Source organism: Pseudophryne corroboree, chromosome 3, assembly GCF_028390025.1.
Source record: "Pseudophryne corroboree isolate aPseCor3 chromosome 3, aPseCor3.hap2, whole genome shotgun sequence".
In the NCBI taxonomy this organism is placed as follows: domain Eukaryota; kingdom Metazoa; phylum Chordata; class Amphibia; order Anura; family Myobatrachidae; genus Pseudophryne; species Pseudophryne corroboree.
The window spans coordinates 490,914,260-490,936,163 of NC_086446.1; positions in this window are offsets into that span (position 1 = coordinate 490,914,260).

Here is a 21,904-nt window from a genome sequence, read left to right on the forward strand (position 1 = left end):
TATACATCTACCTACGATATAGGCAAAGGAGGGGGAATGCACCTGACTCAAGCGCAGTGGAGAATGATTTCAATGTTGTGCAAGGTTCTACAACCCTTTGAACTTGCCACACGTGAAGTAAGTTCAGACACTGCCAGCCTGAGTCAGGTCATTCCCCTCATCAGGCTTTTGCAGAAGAAGCTGGAGAGATTGAAGGAGGAGCTAAAATGGAGCGATTGCGCTAGGCATGTGGGACTTGTGGATGGAGCCCTTAATTCGCTTAACCAGGATTCACGGGTGGTCAATCTGTTGAAATCAGAGCACTACATTTTGGCCACCGTGCTCGATCCTAGGTTTAAAGCCTACGTTGTATCTCTCTTTCCGGCAGACACAAGTCTGCAGATGTTCAAGGACCTGCTGATGAGACACTTGCCAAGTCAAGCGGAACGTGACCTGCCAACAGCTCCTCCTTCACATTCTCCCGCAACTGGGGGTGCGAGGAAAAGGCTAAGAATTCCGAGCCCACCCGCTGGCGGTGATGCAGGGCAGTCTGGAGCGAGTGCTGACATCTGGTCCGGACTGAAGGACCTGCCAACGATTACTGACATGTCGTCTACTGTCACTGCATATGATTCTGTCACCATTGAAAGAATGGTGGAGGATTATATGAGTGACCGCATCCAAGTAGGCTTGTCAGACAGTCCGTACGTATACTGGCAGGAAAAAGAGGCAATTTGGAGGCCCTTGCACAAACTGGCTTTATTTTACCTAAGTTGCCCCCCCTCCAGTGTGTACTCCGAAAGAGTGTTTAGTGCAGCCGATCACCTTGTCAGCAATCGGCGTACAAGGTTACTTCCAGAAAATGTGGAGAAGATGATGTTCATCAAAATGAATTATAATCAATTCCTCCGTGGAGACATTCACCAGCAATTGCCTCTAGAAAGTACACAGGGACCTGAGATGGTGGATTCCAGTGGGGACGAATTAATAATCTGTGAGGAGGGGGATGTACACAGTGAATGGGGTGAGGAATCGGATGATGATGAGGAGGTGGACATCTTGCCTCTGTAGAGCCAGTTTGTGCAAGGAGAGATTGCTTGCTTCTTTTTTGGTGGGGGCCCAAACCAACCAGTCATTTCAGCTACAGTTGTGTGGCAGACCCTGTCACTGAAATGATGGGTTTCTTAAAGTGTGCATGTCCTGTTTATACAACATAAGGGTGGGTGGGAGGGCCCAAGGACAATTCCATCTTGTACCTCTTTTTATTTATTTATTTATCTCTGCATCATGTGATGTTTGGGGCTAATTTTTTTAAGGGCCATCCTGTCTAACACTGCAGTGCCACTCCTAGGTGGGCCAGGTGTTTGTGCCGGCCAATTGGGTCGCTTTGCTTAGTCATCCAGCGACCTCGGTGCAAATTTTAGGACTAAAAATAATATTGTGAGGTGTGAGGTGTTCTGAATAGACTCGAAATGAGTGGAAATTATGGTTATTGAGGTTAATAATACTATGGGATCAAAATTACCCCCAAATTCTATGATTTAAGCTGTTTTTGAGGGGTTTTTGAAAAAAAACACCCAGATCCAAAACACACCCGAATCCGACAAACAAATTTCAGGCAGGTTTTGTCAAAACGTGTCCGAATCCAAAACACGGCCGCGGAACCGAATCCAAAACCAAAACACAAAACCCGAAAAATGTCCGGTGCACATCTCTAATCTCCAGTAATGATCATGCAACTGCCACTGTTTGTCTGCTTGTGTGAGAAAGGAACTGAATGGGAACAGTATTTTGAAGGCATGCTGGTTAGGACTGCTGATAACAGAGAAGCTGTGAAGTGGCTAAGCAGCTAAACATGCGTTTGCAAACATGAGTGACCAATTCTCTTAATTTCTATTACCAGATAGTTTCAGGTATGGTTACAGGTAATTTTTAGTGTGCTGCGGGGACACCAGGGGGGCAAAAAGCACCCCCCCCCCTCTATGTCTGCTGTTTGTCTGTGACCCCTCCCCCTTTCTAGCACCTGATATATAATTATCTCCAGTAATGATCGAGCAACTGCCACTTTGTCTAATCCCCCCTAACCCTGACTTCCCACAGCGTAACCCTAACCCCCCGTCCCCCCACAGCATAACCCTAATCCTCCCCTGTGTTGCCTAAACCTATCCCCCATCCCTGCAGCCTAACCCTCCCTTCCCCGCAGCTTACCCTAACCCTCCCTACTCTGCAGCCTAACCCTAACCCTCACTATGAAGCCTAAACTTATCCTCCTCCTTGAGGCCAAAACCTAGGAGTCCCCGACATACTTACGTTCGGGATGTTGGTGGTTGGGATTCCGACGTCAGCATTCCAAGTGATGTCAAAATTCCGGTGCCGGCATTCTGGCCCTGTGTCGGGATTCTGGTGCTGGGATTTCGAGCGCTGGCATTGCAACCGCATCCGGTTTCATGTATGTTAAAAATTTGTCATTAGTCATTTGTATTTGTACCGACCCTTAAAGAACCACAAATAATACAGCTTGCACTTACAAACACCTTTTATGTACATCTATTTCTCCTGCTTGTCTGGGATGCACGCATAGCAATAGAACAACCTCTATGAGACCACTGCAAATCTCACAGGTGAATTGTATTACATGACTGTGTTCATGGGCGTAGCACAATTGAGACATGTGAAATGTTACTGGTGCAGTGCTGTCAGTGACTGTGTCAAGCAGAGCTTCGAATTCAAACTCAAGAATGACAGATCGGCTCACCCTCTGTGTGCTGCTGTGTGCAGCTTGAGAATGCACGTTAAGTCAGGTTCCATGCAGTCTCACGCTGCACAGCAGAGCACAGAGGCTGAGCCAATCTGTCACTCTGGACTCAGTCAATGGTGGCACCGCGTCCGCATAGCACCAGTAAAAGTTTAACATTCTCAAACCCGCAGACTGCAGGTGAGCATTTGAGGTGAGAGTGTGTGGGAGAGAAGGTGGAGGAGGAGCAACGACCCCTGCAGGTGGAGATCTGAATAGCAGTGGCAGGTTAGTAACAGGTGTACATCCCAACTGTTAAACCAATGGTGCCAAAAGACAAGGAAGGGATTATTATTATTATTGTTGCACTGGTCAGAGTAGACAATGCCTGTTAATAATGACACATAATGGGGGAGTGAAAAATAATAGGCAAGATCCTTGCAAAGTCATTAGATCTATGCACTGTTTAATCTACACAATAGAGTATTGGTCAAAGCAGCCATGGTGAGCAGACTACATTGAGCATAAACAAAAGGAGACATACAAGGATTAAATTAAAACCTGATATACAGGAAGATATTCATGAGGGGACTGTAAATACTGTTGAGACGTTATGGGTAGAAATTGCATGCGGGGGAAAGGGAACAAAAAAGATTGTATTAAAGATGGAGCCTCGTTCATCTAGCCTTCTCTGCTGCACCTAGGTGCACCAAGATTTATTAGCATACGCCTTTCATCTATTGTTCTCAGATGTAATACAATACAGAGAGAACAATACAGCAAGGATTAAGTCAAAGGTTCCCAAACTGTGTGCCGTGGCTCCCTGGGGTGCCTCGGGACACTTGCAGGGGTGAAACCACTGGATTAAGTCATTACAGCAGGGGATTAAGTCCGACTACCCTGGCTCAGTTAATCCTATTAAAGGGATAGATTAGCATGGCTACATCTGTAGGACAATGCTACAAGCTGCCTAGTATTAATGTGTTACTGCTAGCGGTAATAGGTTTTTAAACACACTAAATGATAATTACTTACTTCAACTAATCAAGGAACCAACTAGGTACAATGCAATCTTAGACCTGGTATTAACAAACAATAGGGAATTGATATCAAATATTATAGTAGGGGAGCCCATGGGAAACAGCGACCGCAATATGGTCACATTCAATATCAGTTTTCAAAAGCAGTCCTATATAGGCTCAACTAGGACTCTAAACTTTAGCAACGCCAACTTTGACATAATGATGGAAGCTTTAAGGTGCATTGAATGGGAAATTTTGTTTCAAGGAAAAAATACTACGGAGAAATGGGAGGTATTAAAAATGCTGCTCGATAATTATACTCGTAAATTTATTCCCATGGACAGCAAACAAAGAAGTAATAATTCCAAACCAATGTGGCTTAACAAAAAGATTAAGGAACTAATGGGCAAAACGAAGCGAGCATTCAAAAAATATAAATCAGATGGGAAAGCGGAGTAATTCCAGTACTATAAGGATTGTAATAAAATATGCAAAAAAGAAATAAGAGCAGCTAAAATAGAAACTGAAAAGCTTATAGTAAAGGAAAGTAAATCAAACCCCAAAGTTTTTGAAATACATCAACAGCAAAAGATAAAAGAAGGAGAGTATAGGCCCTTTAAAGGACAAATCAAAGATGATAATGACATAGCAGAAAAAATAAATGAGTTTTTCTCATCTGTATTCACAATAGAAGACCAGATGGTGGGATTAACACATAACCTCAGCAATGATAATATCCCACTACTAAGTGCTTATTTAAGTGAGGAAGAAGTCTGTGACCGATTAAAAAAATTAAGATTAATAAATCACCTGGAAAGACAGAATTCACCCTAGGGTTCTCATGGAACTACACTACCAACTAGCTAGACCACTATTTTTGATCTTCAATGACTCACTTACAGAGGCGTAGCTAGGGTTTTTGGAGTCTAGGGGAAGATGGAAAATGGCGCCCCCCCCAAAAAAAAACCCCCACCAACAGTAGTATGTGCGTGGATCGAAGACGCGCGCGGCAAAAAATGGGTGTGGCCACACTCCAGAAGGGGTGTGGCCACGCACCAGAAGGGGTGTGGCCACTGAAAATGGCCCACAGTGCCAGTTACATTGCCCCACAGTGCCAGATACAATGCCCCACAGTGCCGGATACATGCCCCACAGTGCCAGATACATTGCCCCACAGTGCCAGATACAATTCCCCACAGTGCCAGTTACATTGCCCCACAGTGCCAGTTACATTGCCCCACAGTGCCAGTTACATTGCCCCACAGTGCCAGATACAATGCCCCACAGTGCCAGATACATTGGCCCCACAGTGCCAGATACAATGCCCCACAGTGCCAGATACAATGCCCCACAGTGCCAGATACATGCCCCACGCCAGATACATGCCCCACAGTGCCGGATACATGCCCCACAGTGCCAGATACATTGCCCCACAGTGCCGGATACAATGCCCAACAGTGCCGGTTACATTGCCCCACAGTGCCAGTTACATTGCCCCACAGTGACAGTTACATTGCCCCACAGTGCCAGATACAATGCCCCACAGTGCCGGTTACATGCCCTACAGTGCCAGTTACATTGCCCCACAGTGCCAGTTACATTGCCCCACAGTGCCAGATACATGCCCCACAGTGCCAGTTACATGCCCCACAGTGCCAGTTACATTGTCCCACAGTGCCAGATACAATGCCCCACAGTGCCAGTTACATTGCCCCACAGTGCCAGATACAATGCCCCACAGTGCCGGTTACATGCCCCACAGTGCCAGTTACATTGCCCCACAGTGCCAGATACAATGCCCCACAGTGCCAGTTACATGCCCCACAGTGCAAGTTACAATGCCCCACAGTGCCAGATACAATGCCCCACAGTGCTAGTTACATGCCCCACAGTGCCAGTTACATTGCCCCACAGTGCCAGTTACATGCCCCACAGTGCCAGATACATTGCCCCACAGTGCCAGATACATGCCCCACAGTGCCAGTTACATTGCCCCACATACACCACACTAGCCCCAGACACACACACACACACACACCACACTAGCCCCAGACACACACAGTAAATTACGGACACACACACACACACACACACACACACACACACACACAGTTTAGCCTGCCCTGCTCACCTCCTGCACCTCCCTCCGAGGTCACACGCGCACCTCCAAAGTCGCGCACACGCTTACCTCCGAGGTCGCGTACGCGCACCTCCGAGGTCGCGCTCTGAAGGAGGGGGGGGGGTTTAGTAGGGGGAGGCTCCTGGCTGCCGCTCCCTGCAGAGTGTGACAGGCACAGCAGCCGGGGAGACAGGGAGAGCGCCGCGGGTAGCGCTGGCGGAATCCCTGTCGCATGGGGCGAGTGGGCCGTGCAGGTGCCGGTGGCGCCCCCCTCTGCTGGGGCTGCCACGGCGCCCAGGGCACGTGCCCTGCTCGCCCCATGCTAGATACGCCTCTGCTCACTTACATCAGGCATGGGTCCCAAAGACTGGCGCTTAGCGTAAGTAGTGCTGATATTCAAAAAAGGAAGTAAATCTGAACCGGGTAACTACAGACCATTTAGTCTTACATCCATAGTGGGGAAAGTACTGGAAGGTATTTTAAGGGATAGTATACAGAAGTTCCTTGAAGCCAATAAAGTTATTAATAGGAACCAACATGGATTTGTGAAGGATAGATCATGTCAGACAAACTTACTAGGCTTTTATGAAACAGTTAGTGTGAACCCAGACCAGGGTAAGGAGGTGGATGTAATATTTTTAGACTTTGCTAAAGCTTTTCGGAAAAGTACCGCACATGAGATTTATCTATAAGTTACAAGAACTGGGGCCAGGGAGCACAATATACACTTGGGTTAGATTGGTTAGATAATAGGGAGCAGTGAGTTGTGGTAAATGGAACTTTTTCAAATTGGACTGAAGTACTCAGTGGTGTGCCACAAGGGTCTGTACTTGGACCACTATTGTTCAACATTTTCATAAATGATCTAGCAGTAGGTCTAGAGAGCATGGTGTAAATTTTTGCAGATGATACCAAACTGTTCAAGGTTATAAATTCTGTGGGGGATGCTGAGTCTCTTCAGAACAATTTATTCAAACTGGAAGCATGGGCAGCAATATGGAGAATGAGGTTTAATACAGACAAGTGTAAGGTAATGTACTTTGGTAGCAAGAACAAAAATACCACCTACATACTAAATGGGGAAAAACTAGGGTATTCTGTACTGGAAAAAGGTTAAGGTGTTCACATAGATAACAAACTTAGCAGTAGTACCCAAAGTAGGACTGCAGAAAAGAAGGCAAACAAGGTATTAGCATGCATAAAGCGGGGAATTGATGCAAGGGATGAGAGTGAGGCCACATCTTGAATACTGTGCACAATTTTGAGCACGATACTACAAAAAGGCTCTCCTGGAACTAGAAAAGGTTCAGAGGCGGGTGACCAAACTGATTAAGGGGATGGAGACACTGGAATACGAGGAAAGGCTTGCTAGGCTAGGCATATTTACACTGGAAAAGAGGAGATTAAGACGGGACATAATTAACATTTACAAATATATAAGGGGACAATATACAGAGATCGCAGAGGATCTGTTTTTGATAAGATCGACACAGAGGACACGTGGACACCCACTTAGGTTAGAGGAGAGGAGATTTCGCACACAGAAGCGAAAAGATTTCTTCACATTAAGGTCAATACGTGTTTGGAATTCCCTGCCTGAGAGAGTAGTAATGGCAGACTCAGTCAATACTTTTAAGAATGGGCTAGATAAATTCCTAATGGATAAGGATATACAGGGTTATGGTGGGTAGATCACGCACTATAGTTAACAATACAGGAATAAACACAACGGCCGTCATTCACATCAGATAAAATTAGTCTTAAAAATAATACAGCATAGGAGACCACAAATAGGTTGAACTCAATGGACAAATTGTCTTTTTTCAACCTCAGAATCAATTGTTACTATGTTACTAAATGAACAGTGAACTTTCATGATTTCCACTGCATAATGATCTAGGGGGTAATTCAGAGTTGATCGCAGCAGCAAATGTGTTAGCAGTTGGGCAAAACCATGTGCACTGCAGGGGAGGCAGATATAACATTTGCAGAGAGTTAGATTTGGTGGGTTATTTTGTTTCTGTGCAGGTTAAATACTGGCTGCTTTATTTTTACACTGCAATTTAGATTTCAGTTTGAACACACCCCACCCAAATCTAACTCTCTCTGCAAATGTTATATCTGCCACCCCTGCAGTGCACATGGTTTTGCCCAACTGCTGCGATCAACTCTGAATTAGGCCCCTAATGTGTTTCTCATGCTGCCCTTGAAAGTAACAGACTAGGCAGCCATCTTGGATGCACTACATAAGTTACAGTGGGCAGGATGAGCAATTTATATATACTAGCTGAAGTACCCTGCGTTGCCCGGGTTTAAATTTTCCAGTTATAAAGTTATCAGTGATTTGGATGTAACTGTCAACATACTGAAAATAATAAGCAGCTTTTCCAACACACCCATGATTATGGTAATTTCTGTCAGTTATTACAGTTCATTAAAGCTTCTGTGCAGTTTTCATCAAAATGCATCCAGGGGAAGGCCCAGAACTGGCTCCCTGAATGAAAGTTCTTCCCAGCTTAAACCACCAGCGGGTCAGACTGGAACCACAACCCCCTTGTATGTCTTCCAAATCCATCCTGGATTTGACCCATCTGGGTCAAAGTTCTGTTGGCGCATTCCGCCGTGAGGTCCAACTGAGACCCTAACCCCCCTAAAACCTGGCCAGGATACAACTGGACCACATCACATTGGTTTCATCCCAATTGGTGCAGGGGTGTCCAAATGCGTAACTGGACAGACAAACAAACAGACCAATTGATGTTACATATACCAGATATATGGCCCTTTCCCTAGATTTTTTTTTTAGGATAAACCCTGCTAGTATTTTAAGTTGGATAATAAAGGGTATGCATATGCATACCAAGTTTGGTCCAGATCCATCAAGCCATGTAGGAGCCTATGAAAAACAAACAAACAAACAAACAAACAAACAAACAAACAAACATACATATATATTTTCACTTTTATTTACATGAGGCGGTGACTTAGGTAACAATGTTTCAGTCCATTGATACTACTAATAGGGGTAGTTTAAGTTATTTACATAATGTGAGGTTTTATTTTAATGACAGGGGCAGATGTTCCTTGCCTTGGAGAGTGATAAAGGGGACAGAGATAAACTGCCAACCAATCAGCCCCCAACTGTCATTTTTCAAACACAGCCCGTAACATGGCAGTTAACAGCTGACTGGCTGATACGTTATCTCTCTCCACTTTATCACTCTCCAAGGATTAGTTCAGCTCGCTTAAATATAGTAGATTATACTTTTTAAAAAAATTTCAGCAAAAACCATTTAACACATGCGAATATACATTTTTGTGGTAAATAAATGTAATATTTAAAAGTTAAGCGTGTGGGTGTGTCTGGGAAAAGAGTGGTATGGGGAGTAGGAGCCAGAGGTGCCGATTTATGTTTTTGCTGGTGGGTGCTAAAGCCAAAAATATGGGGGAGTGGCTTTACGGGGAGGAGGCGTTGTCACATTTTACGCAGCACAGTAGTCTCCATTATTCAAATTATGGCAGCAGAGTCCCCTCTTTACACATTACGGCAGCATGGTCCCCTTTTTACACATTAAGGTAGCAGAGTCCCAATTTTTAACACATTACAGAAGCAGAGTCCACCTTTTCACACACTGCACTACATTCCTCACAATTAATTAAAATATCTCAGTGCCTTTCTCTCTGTGAACTCACCATGAGTCCTCTCCCCAACAGAGCACCAGGCTGAGTAGAATGAGGGCAGCACTGTGAAGTGGAAAGAGGAGGCGGGCTTGGTAAGCTGGATGGGAGACAGCCGGGTAGAGGGGAAGAAGGCTGAGGGGAAGAAGAGGGCTGGCTAAGGGAATGAAGGGGGCGGGCCTGGTCCAACAGACAGGAAGGAGCAGCAGGGGCGGCCTGGCCCTATGGATGAGGGGAAACTGCAGCCGTAGAAGAAAATAACAGGGCGGACTGCCACCTACATGGTTACAGGCATGTCCACGCTGGTGGCTGTCAGGCAGTCCATGCGGGTGTGGCGGGGAAAGGAGTCCAAGCACTGTCATTGCAATGACCAGTTTACTTCCGGTGATGAGGTGACAGGCAGCGGTGGCTATGCTGGTTGGACCCGTAGAGCATCCGCTGCTAGAGCATGCCACCCTTCAGTGGCCAGTGTCCATAGGCAGCTGCCTAATGCTACCTATTCATGGTAGCGCTGGCCCTGGTGGGTGCTCATCATTTTCCGTTGGTGCTCGTGGAATCGCCACCTATGGTAGGAGCGCTAGGTAGAAGCTTTGCATAGGGTGCCTAGAAGAAACCTAGCACCGGCCCTGATCCTCCGCACTGCATGATAGGAGGCTCTGGAGTCTACTCCTGCTGCAGGAATGCAGGTAGAACCTGCGCTGCTGCTGCCTCCTGGAGGTGTGGGAGGATGAGACACACACAGCGGGTAGAGGCAAGTGATTGGTGCTAACAAGAGAGTGAGGGTCCCCCTGTCTTGAGTGCCCCGGGCCTCCCGAAAGCTTAATCCAACCCCGGAGCTATTTAAAACTCATTACGTATGATAAATGGTGCTCCAGCCAATCAGCTCCCAATTGTCATTTTTCAAACACATGACAGTGAGGAACTGATTGTTTTGAGCACTATTTATCGTACAGAACAAGTTTTACATAGCTAAAACTTGTTTATAAATGATCCCCATAGTAATTTTTTCTCTTTCATGGGGAGGGGGCTTGGCCTCCCTGGACTTGCTACTTCCACATCCTGTCCTGTATTTTGCCAGAACAGAGGTGACAAAACCAAAAGGGATGATTTACTAACATTATTTCTACTAAAATAAAGAGAAAAAGAGGGTATTCACACCCTTTTCACATTATTTTAGTATCACCTGAATGCATTAAAGGGTTCTTGGAGCAGTTCTCATGAAAAACTTCTCCAAACCTTCACTTTTTTATACTAACAAGATCGTATTTCCAATACTTATAATAAGAAATGTGATCTGACCAAATTTACTAAAACTAAATGTAAAAAATTACCGCAGTGAGCCTTGTGAGAATAACGCTATCCTGAGACAGAAGCCGGCGATCACATGATCGGAGCCAGAAGAGCACACCAGAGCACAGATCACACGGTAAGTGTACAGGGAAGGAGGGTAGCAGCGCGGGGGGATAGTCATGATGGGTGGGTGGGGGGGGGGGGTGTCCGGCGGCGGAAGCAGCTGCGTATGTGAATCCATTACTAATGGTATTTTTCATGCAAAATATCACGGTAAAGCTGCTGAGTGGCATCGCAGGGACAGAGATTTCTCACAAGCTCTTTTCCTGCATGCGATAATTGATACATCCATGCGATGTAATCAATTATTGTATTGCGGATTGGGGCAATTTTATCACATTCACATCCTCAGATGCGGATGGTGATAAAACTGCCCCTAAGTATGCTGTAAAGCAATAGGGTTTTCCTGCCTGCATATTCTGCAGTGCATTAGCTCACAAGTTTCTAACAGAACCTCATGGCTAAGTGAATCGCCCCATCATATTGGATGTAACAGGGTTAACACTAGAGATGAGCGCCGGAAATTTTTCGGGTTTTGTGTTTTGGTTTTGGGTTCGGTTCCGCGGCCGTGTTTTGGGTTCGACCGCGTTTTGGCAAAACCTCACCGAATTTTTTTTGTCGGATTCGGGTGTGTTTTGGATTCGGGTGTTTTTTTCAAAAAACCCTAAAAAACAGCTTAAATCATAGAATTTGGGGGTAATTTTGATCCCAAAGTATTATTAACCTCAAAAAACATAATTTACACTCATTTTCAGCCTATTCTGAACACATCACACCTCACAATATTATTTTTAGTCCTAAAATTTGCACCGAGGTCGCTGTGTGAGTAAGATAAGCGACCCTAGTGGCCGACACAAACACCGGGCCCATCTAGGAGTGGCACTGCAGTGTCACGCAGGATGTCCCTTCCAAAAAACCCTCCCCAAACAGCACATGACGCAAAGAAAAAAAGAGGCGCAATGAGGTAGCTGACTCTGTGAGAAAGATAAGCGACCCTAGTGGCCGACACAAACACCGGGCCCATCTAGGAGTGGCACTGCAGTGTCACGCAGGATGTCCCTTCCAAAAAACCCTCCCCAAACAGCACATGACGCAAAGAAAAAAAGAGGCGCAATGAGGTAGCTGTGTGAGAAAGATAAGCGACCCTAGTGGCCGACACAAACACCGGGCCCATCTAGGAGTGGCACTGCAGTGTCACGCAGGATGTCCCTTCCAAAAAACCCTCCCCAAACAGCACATGACGCAAAGAAAAAAAGAGGCGCAATGAGGTAGCTGTGTGAGTAAGATTAGCGACCCTAGTGGCCGACACAAACACCGGGCCCATCTAGGAGTGGCACTGCAGTGTCACGCAGGATGGCCCTTCCAAAAAACCCTCCCCAAACAGCACATGACGCAAAGAAAAAAAGAGGCGCAATGAGGTAGCTGACTGTGTGAGTAAGATTAGCGACCCTAGTGGCCGACACAAACACCGGGCACATCTAGGAGTGGCACTGCAGTGTCACGCAGGATGTCCCTTCCAAAAAACCCTCCCCAAACAGCACATGACGCAAAGAAAAAAAGAGGCGCAATGAGGTAGCTGACTGTGTGAGAAAGATAAGCGACCCTAGTGGCCGACACAAACACCGGGCCCATCTAGGAGTGGCACTGCAGTGTCACGCAGGATGTCCCTTCCAAAAAACCCTCCCCAATCAGCACATGATGCAAAGAAAAAGAAAAGAAAAAAGAGGTGCAAGATGGAATTATCCTTGGGCCCTCCCACCCACCCTTATGTTGTATAAACAAAACAGGACATGCACACTTTAACCAACCCATCATTTCAGTGACAGGGTCTGCCACACGACTGTGACTGATATGACGGGTTGGTTTGGACCCCCCCCAAAAAAGAAGCAATTAATCTCTCCTTGCACAAACTGGCTCTACAGAGGCAAGATGTCCACCTCATCTTCACCCTCCGATATATCACCGTGTACATCCCCCTCCTCACAGATTATCAATTCGTCCCCACTGGAATCCACCATCTCAGCTCCCTGTGTACTTTGTGGAGGCAATTGCTGCTGGTCAATGTCTCCGCGGAGGAATTGATTATAATTCATTTTAATGAACATCATCTTCTCCACATTTTCTGGATGTAACCTCGTACGCCGATTGCTGACAAGGTGAGCGGCGGCACTAAACACTCTTTCGGAGTACACACTTGTGGGAGGGCAACTTAGGTAGAATAAAGCCAGTTTGTGCAAGGGCCTCCAAATTGCCTCTTTTTCCTGCCAGTATAAGTACGGACTGTGTGACGTGCCTACTTGGATGCGGTCACTCATATAATCCTCCACCATTCTATCAATGTTGAGAGAATCATATGCAGTGACAGTAGACGACATGTCCGTAATCGTTGTCAGGTCCTTCAGTCCGGACCAGATGTCAGCATCAGCAGTCGCTCCAGACTGCCCTGCATCACCGCCAGCGGGTGGGCTCGGAATTCTGAGCCTTTTCCTCGCACCCCCAGTTGCGGGAGAATGTGAAGGAGGAGATGTTGACAGGTCGCGTTCCGCTTGACTTGACAATTTTGTCACCAGCAGGTCTTTCAACTAGAGATGAGCGGGTTCGGTTTCTTTGAATCCGAACCCGCACGAACTTCACTTTTTTTTCCACGGGTCCGAGCGACTCGGATCTTCCCGCCTTGCTCGGTTAACCCGAGCGCGCCCGAACGTCATCATGACGCTGTCGGATTCTCGCGAGGCTCGGATTCTATCGCGAGACTCGGATTCTATATAAGGAGCCGCGCGTCGCCGCCATTTTCACTCGTGCATTGAGATTGATAGGGAGAGGACGTGTCTGGCGTCCTCTCCATTAGAATAGAGATAGATTGATTAGATAGAGAGAGATTGTGCAGAGTCGCAGACAGAGTTAGTTTACCACAGTCAGTGACCAGTGCAGTTGCTAGTTAACTTTTATTTAATATAATATATCCGTTCACTTCTCTCTGCTATATCCGTTCTCTGCCTGAAAAAAAAAACGATACACAGCACAGTCAGTCACACAGTGTGACTCAGTCTGTGTGCACTCAGCTCAGCCCAGTGTGCTGCACAGTCATCAATGTATAAATTAAAAGCTTATAATTAATTGTGGGGGAGACTGGGGAGCACTGCAGGTTGTTAGCAGGAGCCAGGAGTACAATTATATTAATTAACAGTGCACACTTTTGCTGCAGGAGTGGTGACCAGTGCCTGACCACCAGTATAGTATTGTTGTATACTACTAATATCTCTTTAAATATCAACCAGTCTATATTAGCAGCAGACACAGTACAGTGCGGTAGTTCACGGCTGTGGCTACCTCTGTGTCGGCACACGGCAGGCAGTCCGTCCGACCAGAATTGTATTATTTATTATTATATACCTACCACCTAACCGTGGTTTTTTTTTCATTCTTTATACCGTCATAGTGTCATCCTAATTGTTACGAGTATACTACTATCTCTTTATCAACCAGTGTACAGTGCGGTAGTTCACGGCTGTGGCTACCTCTGTGTCGGCACACGGCAGGCAGTCCGTCCGACCAGAATTGTATTATTTATTATTATATACCTACCACCTAACCGTGGTTTTTTTTTCATTCTTTATACCGTCATAGTGTCATCCTAATTGTTACGAGTATACTACTATCTCTTTATCAACCAGTGTACAGTGCGGTAGTTCACGGCTGTGGCTACCTCTGTGTCGGCACACGGCAGGCAGTCCGTCCGACCAGAATTGTATTATTTATTATTATATACCTACCACCTAACCGTGGTTTTTTTTTCATTCTTTATACCGTCATAGTGTCATCCTAATTGTTACGAGTATACTACTATCTCTTTATCAACCAGTGTACAGTGCGGTAGTTCACGGCTGTGGCTACCTCTGTGTCGGCACACGGCAGGCAGTCCGTCCGACCAGAATTGTATTATTTATTATTATATACCTACCACCTAACCGTGGTTTTTTTTTCATTCTTTATACCGTCATAGTGTCATCCTAATTGTTACGAGTATACTACTATCTCTTTATCAACCAGTGTACAGTGCGGTAGTTCACGGCTGTGGCTACCTCTGTGTCGGCACACGGCAGGCAGTCCGTCCGACCAGAATTGTATTATTTATTATTATATACCTACCACCTAACCGTGGTTTTTTTTTCATTCTTTATACCGTCATAGTGTCATCCTAATTGTTACGAGTATACTACTATCTCTTTATCAACCAGTGTACAGTGCGGTAGTTCACGGCTGTGGCTACCTCTGTGTCGGCAGTCGGCAGGCAGTCCGTCCATCCATAATTGTATTATTATTATAATATATACCACCTAACCGTGGTTTTTTTTTCATTCTTTATACCGTCATAGTGTCATACTAGTTGTTACGAGTATACTACTATCTCTTTATCAACCAGTGTACAGTGCGGTAGTTCACGGCTGTGGCTACCTCTGTGTCGGCAGTCGGCAGGCAGTCCGTCCATCCATAATTGTATTATTATTATAATATATACCACCTAACCGTGGTTTTTTTATACCACCTAACCGTGGCAGTCCGTCCATAATTGTATACTAGTATCCAATCCATCCATCTCCATTGTTTACCTGAGGTGCCTTTTAGTTCTGCCTATAAAATATGGAGAACAAAAAAGTTGAGGTTCCAAAATTAGGGAAAGATCAAGATCCACTTCCACCTCGTGCTGAAGCTGCTGCCACTAGTCATGGCCGAGACGATGAAATGCCAGCAACGTCGTCTGCCAAGGCCGATGCCCAATGTCATAGTACAGAGCATGTCAAATCCAAAACACCAAATATCAGAAAAAAAAGGACTCCAAAACCTAAAATAAAATTGTCGGAGGAGAAGCGTAAACTTGCCAATATGCCATTTACCACACGGAGTGGCAAGGAACGGCTGAGGCCCTGGCCTATGTTCATGGCTAGTGGTTCAGCTTCACATGAGGATGGAAGCACTCAGCCTCTCGCTAGAAAACTGAAAAGACTCAAGCTGGCAAAAGCACCGCAAAGAACTGTGCGTTCTTTGAAATCCCAAATCCACAAGGAGAGTCCAATTGTGTCGTTTGCGATGCCTGACCTTCCCAACACTGGACGTGAAGAGCATGCGCCTTCCACTATTTGCATGCCCCCTGCAAGTGCTGGAAGGAGCACCCGCAGTCCAGTTCCTGATAGTCAGATTGAAGATGTCAGTGTTGAAGTACACCAGGATGAGGAGGATATGGGTGTTGCTGGCGCTGGGGAGGAAATTGACCAGGAGGATTCTGATGGTGAGGTGGTTTGTTTAAGTCAGGCACCCGGGGAGACACCTGTTGTCCGTGGGAGGAATATGGCCGTTGACATGCCAGGTGAAAATACCAAAAAAATCAGCTCTTCGGTGTGGAGGTATTTCACCAGAAATGCGGACAACAGGTGTCAAGCCGTGTGTTCCCTTTGTCAAGCTGTAATAAGTAGGGGTAAGGACGTTAACCACCTCGGAACATCCTCCCTTATACGTCACCTGCAGCGCATTCATAATAAGTCAGTGACAAGTTCAAAAACTTTGGGTGACAGCGGAAGCAGTCCACTGACCAGTAAATCCCTTCCTCTTGTAACCAAGCTCACGCAAACCACCCCACCAACTCCCTCAGTGTCAATTTCCTCCTTCCCCAGGAATGCCAATAGTCCTGCAGGCCATGTCACTGGCAAGTCTGACGAGTCCTCTCCTGCCTGGGATTCCTCCGATGCATCCTTGCGTGTAACGCCTACTGCTGCTGGCGCTGCTGTTGTTGCCGCTGGGAGTCGATGGTCATCCCAGAGGGGAAGTCGTAAGCCCACTTGTACTACTTCCAGTAAGCAATTGACTGTTCAACAGTCCTTTGCGAGGAAGATGAAATATCACAGCAGTCATCCTACTGCAAAGCGGATAACTGAGTCCTTGACAACTATGTTGATGTTAGACGTGCGTCCGGTATCCGCCGTTAGTTCACAGGGAACTAGACAATTTATTGAGGCAGTGTGCCCCCGTTACCAAATACCATCTAGGTTCCACTTCTCTAGGCAGGCGATACCGAGAATGTACACGGACGTCAGAAAAAGACTCACCAGTGTCCTAAAAAATGCAGTTGTACCCAATGTCCACTTAACCACGGACATGTGGACAAGTGGAGCAGGGCAGGGTCAGGACTATATGACTGTGACAGCCCACTGGGTAGATGTATGGACTCCCGCCGCAAGAACAGCAGCGGCGGCACCAGTAGCAGCATCTCGCAAACGCCAACTCTTTCCTAGGCAGGCTACGCTTTGTATCACCGCTTTCCAGAATACGCACACAGCTGAAAACCTCTTACGGCAACTGAGGAAGATCATCGCGGAATGGCTTACCCCAATTGGACTCTCCTGTGGATTTGTGGCATCGGACAACGCCAGCAATATTGTGTGTGCATTAAATATGGGCAAATTCCAGCACGTCCCATGTTTTGCACATACCTTGAATTTGGTGGTGCAGAATTTTTTAAAAAACGACAGGGGCGTGCAAGAGATGCTGTCGGTGGCCAGAAAAATTGCGGGACACTTTCGGCGTACAGGCACCACGTACAGAAGACTGGAGCACCACCAAAAACTACTGAACCTGCCCTGCCATCATCTGAAGCAAGAAGTGGTAACGAGGTGGAATTCAACCCTCTATATGCTTCAGAGGTTGGAGGAGCAGCAAAAGGCCATTCAAGCCTATACAATTGAGCACGATATAGGAGATGGAATGCACCTGTCTCAAGTGCAGTGGAGAATGATTTCAACGTTGTGCAAGGTTCTGATGCCCTTTGAACTTGCCACACGTGAAGTCAGTTCAGACACTGCCAGCCTGAGTCAGGTCATTCCCCTCATCAGGCTTTTGCAGAAGAAGCTGGAGGCATTGAAGAAGGAGCTAACACGGAGCGATTCCGCTAGGCATGTGGGACTTGTGGATGCAGCCCTTAATTCGCTTAACAAGGATTCACGGGTGGTCAATCTGTTGAAATCAGAGCACTACATTTTGGCCACCGTGCTCGATCCTAGATTTAAAGCCTACCTTGGATCTCTCTTTCCGGCAGACACAGGTCTGCTGGGGTTGAAAGACCTGCTGGTGACAAAATTGTCAAGTCAAGCGGAACGCGACCTGTCAACATCTCCTCCTTCACATTCTCCCACAACTGGGGGTGCGAGGAAAAGGCTCAGAATTCCGAGCCCACCCGCTGGCGGTGATGCAGGGCAGTCTGGAGCGACTGCTGATGCTGACATCTGGTCCGGACTGAAGGACCTGACAACGATTACGGACATGTCGTCTACTGTCACTGCATATGATTCTCTCAACATTGATAGAATGGTGGAGGATTATATGAGTGACCGCATCCAAGTAGGCACGTCACACAGTCCGTACTTATACTGGCAGGAAAAAGAGGCAATTTGGAGGCCCTTGCACAAACTGGCTTTATTCTACCTAAGTTGCCCTCCCACAAGTGTGTACTCCGAAAGAGTGTTTAGTGCCGCCGCTCACCTTGTCAGCAATCGGCGTACGAGGTTACATCCAGAAAATGTGGAGAAGATGATGTTCATTAAAATGAATTATAATCAATTCCTCCGCGGAGACATTGACCAGCAGCAATTGCCTCCACAAAGTACACAGGGAGCTGAGATGGTGGATTCCAGTGGGGACGAATTGATAATCTGTGAGGAGGGGGATGTACACGGTGATATATCGGAGGGTGAAGATGAGGTGGACATCTTGCCTCTGTAGAGCCAGTTTGTGCAAGGAGAGATTAATTGCTTCTTTTTTGGGGGGGGTCCAAACCAACCCGTCATATCAGTCACAGTCGTGTGGCAGACCCTGTCACTGAAATGATGGGTTGGTTAAAGTGTGCATGTCCTGTTTTGTTTATACAACATAAGGGTGGGTGGGAGGGCCCAAGGATAATTCCATCTTGCACCTCTTTTTTCTTTTCTTTTTCTTTGCATCATGTGCTGATTGGGGAGGGTTTTTTGGAAGGGACATCCTGCGTGACACTGCAGTGCCACTCCTAGATGGGCCCGGTGTTTGTGTCGGCCACTAGGGTCGCTAATCTTACTCACACAGCTACCTCATTGCGCCTCTTTTTTTCTTTGCGTCATGTGCTGTTTGGGGAGGGTTTTTTGGAAGGGACATCCTGCGTGACACTGCAGTGCCACTCCTAGATGTGCCCGGTGTTTGTGTCGGCCACTAGGGTCGCTAATCTTACTCACACAGTCAGCTACCTCATTGCGCCTCTTTTTTTCTTTGCGTCATGTGCTGTTTGGGGAGGGTTTTTTGGAAGGGCCATCCTGCGTGACACTGCAGTGCCACTCCTAGATGGGCCCGGTGTTTGTGTCGGCCACTAGGGTCGCTTATCTTACTCACACAGCGACCTCGGTGCAAATTTTAGGACTAAAAATAATATTGTGAGGTGTGATGTGTTCAGAATAGGCTGAAAATGAGTGTAAATTATGTTTTTTGAGGTTAATAATACTTTGGGATCAAAATTACCCCCAAATTCTATGATTTAAGCTGTTTTTTAGGGTTTTTTTAAAAAAACACCCGAATCCAAAACACACCCGAATCCGACAAAAAAAATTCGGTGAGGTTTTGCCAAAACGCGGTCGAACCCAAAACACGGCCGCGGAACCGAACCCAAAACCAAAACACAAAACCCGAAAAATTTCCGGCGCTCATCTCTACTTTCAACCCCAGCAGACCTGTGTCTGCCGGAAAGAGAGATCCAAGGTAGGCTTTAAATCTAGGATCGAGCACGGTGGCCAAAATGTAGTGCTCTAATTTCAACAGATTGACCACCCGTGAATCCTTGTTAAGCGAATTAAGGGCTGCATCCACAAGTCCCACATGCCTAGCGGAATCGCTCCGTGTTAGCTCCTTCTTCAATGCCTCCAGCTTCTTCTGCAAAAGCCTGATGAGGGGAATGACCTGACTCAGGCTGGCAGTGTCTGAACTGACTTCACGTGTGGCAAGTTCAAAGGGCATCAGAACCTTGCACAACGTTGAAATCATTCTCCACTGCACTTGAGACAGGTGCATTCCATCTCCTATATCGTGCTCAATTGTATAGGCTTGAATGGCCTTTTGCTGCTCCTCCAACCTCTGAAGCATATAGAGGGTTGAATTCCACCTCGTTACCACTTCTTGCTTCAGATGATGGCAGGGCAGGTTCAGTAGTTTTTGGTGGTGCTCCAGTCTTCTGTACGTGGTGCCTGTACGCCGAAAGTGTCCCGCAATTTTTCTGGCCACCGACAGCATCTCTTGCACGCCCCTGTCGTTTTTTAAAAAATTCTGCACCACCAAATTCAAGGTATGTGCAAAACATGGGACGTGCTGGAATTTGCCCATATTTAATGCACACACAATATTGCTGGCGTTGTCCGATGCCACAAATCCACAGGAGAGTCCAATTGGGGTAAGCCATTCCGCGATGATCTTCCTCAGTTGCCGTAAGAGGTTTTCAGCTGTGTGCGTATTCTGGAAAGCGGTGATACAAAGCGTAGCCTGCCTAGGAAAGAGTTGGCGTTTGCGAGATGCTGCTACTGGTGCCGCCGCTGCTGTTCTTGCGGCGGGAGTCCATACATCTACCCAGTGGGCTGTCACAGTCATATAGTCCTGACCCTGCCCTGCTCCACTTGTCCACATGTCCGTGGTTAAGTGGACATTGGGTACAACTGCATTTTTTAGGACACTGGTGAGTCTTTTTCTGACGTCCGTGTACATTCTCGGTATCGCCTGCCTAGAGAAGTGGAACCTAGATGGTATTTGGTAACGGGGGCACACTGCCTCAATAAATTGTCTAGTTCCCTGTGAACTAACGGCGGATACCGGACGCACGTCTAACACCAACATAGTTGTCAAGGACTCAGTTATCCGCTTTGCAGTAGGATGACTGCTGTGATATTTCATCTTCCTCGCAAAGGACTGTTGAACAGTCAATTGCTTACTGGAAGTAGTACAAGTGGGCTTACGACTTCCCCTCTGGGATGACCATCGACTCCCAGCGGCAACAACAGCAGCGCCAGCAGCAGTAGGCGTTACACGCAAGGATGCATCGGAGGAATCCCAGGCAGGAGAGGACTCGTCAGACTTGCCAGTGACATGGCCTGCAGGACTATTGGCATTCCTGGGGAAGGAGAAAATTGACACTGAGGGAGTTGGTGGGGTGGTTTGCGTGAGCTTGGTTACAAGAGGAAGGGATTTACTGGTCAGTGGACTGCTTCCGCTGTCACCCAAAGTTTTTGAACTTGTCACTGACTTATTATGAATGCGCTGCAGGTGACGTATAAGGGAGGATGTTCCGAGGTGGTTAACGTCCTTACCCCTACTTATTACAGCTTGACAAAGGGAACACACGGCTTGACACCTGTTGTCCGCATTTCTGGTGAAATACCTCCACACCGAAGAGCTGATTTTTTTGGTATTTTCACCTGGCATGTCAACGGCCATATTCCTCCCACGGACAACAGGTGTCTCCCCGGGTGCCTGACTTAAACAAACCACCTCACCATCAGAATCCTCCTGGTCAATTTCCTCCCCAGCGCCAGCAACACCCATATCCTCCTCATCCTGGTGTACTTCAACACTGACATCTTCAATCTGACTATCAGGAACTGGACTGCGGGTGCTCCTTCCAGCACTTGCAGGGGGCATGCAAATAGTGGAAGGCGCATGCTCTTCACGTCCAGTGTTGGGAAGGTCAGGCATCGCAAACGACACAATTGGACTCTCCTTGTGGATTTGGGATTTCAAAGAACGCACAGTTCTTTGCGGTGCTTTTGCCAGCTTGAGTCTTTTCAGTTTTCTAGCGAGAGGCTGAGTGCTTCCATCCTCATGTGAAGCTGAACCACTAGCCATGAACATAGGCCAGGGCCTCAGCCGTTCCTTGCCACTCCGTGTGGTAAATGGCATATTGGCAAGTTTACGCTTCTCCTCCGACAATTTTATTTTAGGTTTTGGAGTCCTTTTTTTTCTGATATTTGG